We start from the raw sequence: 2,085 nt of genomic DNA, 5'->3' as shown, positions 1-2,085 counted from the left end.
CGCGGGTACACTGTATGTGCGTGTTCCACTGTAGCGCCCGGTACATTAATGGGAAACCCTAGTTTGTACATGTTCAATACATTTGTAACACTGTACACGAGCGTTTCTTTTTTCGGTTCACCAAAAAAAAATCTCACTCCAGTCTCCAAGCTGAACTCAAAGATTGGCAGGCCTGGTTGACAAATCCAAACAACTGAGTAAAACTTTCATGCCTAGGATTTGAGGTCCACCCACAAAATATGTTCACGTGGATAGGTTCCCAAATACATTTGAATTTTTTTTTAAATAGTAACCTCTGTCCGTGTGTGTGTGTGTGTGTGTGTGTGTGTGTGTGTGTGTGTGTGTGTGTGTGTTTCAAAGACCCCCATAGAGCTCAGTTTATAACTTGAACCCTGCCTGACACCAAATTAATGCTAATGCTCACGGTCTGCTAAATGTGTGTGAAAAGCAGCTATATGTACACAAATTCAATTTAGCAGCTTATATGTGAAAGGATTGTAGCTTGGGTCTGAAGGTCTGAATAAATAGATAGAGTTAGCGGCTAGCAGGCTAGCACAGTGTTGCATTTAGCCGATTATATTTGTCTGGAAATGGTGGTGATTAAAATAAAGCTAAAAGGGAAATTAATATAGGATAGAAATGTGTTTAAATAAGCAACTATCTGCTCATAAATTTGCTAAAGCAACTTAAAGGTGAAAGCTTTGTAGCTTGGGTCTGAAATATAAGTTAATGTAGGTTAAAATGAATGTGTTTTTTATAATGTTATTCTTCATGTGAGGTTCAACATGATATTAACACGGCAATAGATAGAGTTAGCGGCTAACAGGCTAACACAGTGTTGCATTTAGCCACTTATATTGCTCTCAGGAGATGGTGGTGATCAAAATAAAGCTAAAAGGGAAATTAATATAGGCTAGGTCCTTTCTATCCTATATTAAGGCTAGTAGCTTGGGTCCCAAATATAACTTAATGTATGTTTTCTTTAATGTATTTCTTCATGTGAACTTCAACATAACAACACTTTGTTTTCCACATCATTCATGCTTCCTGTTTTTCCATTACTACATTAGCCATAGGTTCTTCCACTCATTGAGCTCCATTCAACCGTGGGCTCCTTTTCAAACAGGGTCAAGTCATTACAGCATATGACTTGAATGACTAAGCACCCACAACAATCCCATGTAGTCATTTAGAGGTCAGCAGCAGCAGACTAACCCCGTGAATCCAATCTGAGCTGAGTCTCTGAGTCAGGGTCCAGAGGGGGGGTTTCCTTCTAGTGGGTCAGAGGGTCAAAGAGTGGCGAGCCATTTTTGTGTCGATGGCCTCATGTATCAGCGAGTAAGTGGCACTGTAAGGGGTAAACAGTGATGAGAGAGTGGCAAATAAAGACCTGACTGTTGATCAGAGGTGGGAGAAGTACTCAGATCTTGTACTTGAGTAAAAGGAGAAGTAATCAGATCTTGTACTTGAGTAAAAGTCGAAGTACCAGAGTGTAGGAATACTCTCCCTGCTGAAAAAACCCAGCATAGACCAGTTTAAGATGGTTGCTGGTTTTAGCTGGTAGTTAAGCTGGTCTATGCTGGTGAAGCTGGTATTTATGCTGGTCTACCAGCAGTCTTGCTTGCGAAACTGAAACAGAAACAGACAGAGAGGAAGGGATACAGGGGAACGGCGAGACGGCAGTGGTTGAAATAAAGCGGTATAAAACATGGTTTTGACTGGCGCTAACGGTCGGGGAGTGAAGATCAGTTGAGCGTTTCTGTGACTCCGCCCTTATCTTGTTTCCTTATCTTTCTTTCAGGTGTAACTTCTACCAATGGTTGTACATGACCTAGACCTCCTCCACCTCTTTGCTGTCCTACTAGTCAACCCTTCAGATCAGAGCCTTTCCTAAATAGTGGTAAGTTGTTTTACAGTTCAGTGTACGTTAATTTAGCAACTTAATGCTTTACTGTACTTTTTTAGCATATTGTTGTGTTGTTTTTTTATTATATTATAACTTAGTACTTTTTTAACGCATGTAGATATGCAACACTAAGCTGTCTGTGGCTCTTTCCTGCTGTAACGCTGCACATTTCCCCTCTG

This window comes from Notothenia coriiceps, unplaced genomic scaffold, assembly GCF_000735185.1.
Source record: "Notothenia coriiceps isolate Sejong01 unplaced genomic scaffold, NC01 NC01_scaffold00003078, whole genome shotgun sequence".
NCBI lineage: Eukaryota > Metazoa > Chordata > Actinopteri > Perciformes > Nototheniidae > Notothenia > Notothenia coriiceps.
The sequence above is the reverse complement of the archived record's forward strand: the minus strand, read 5'-3'. Positions refer to the sequence as shown.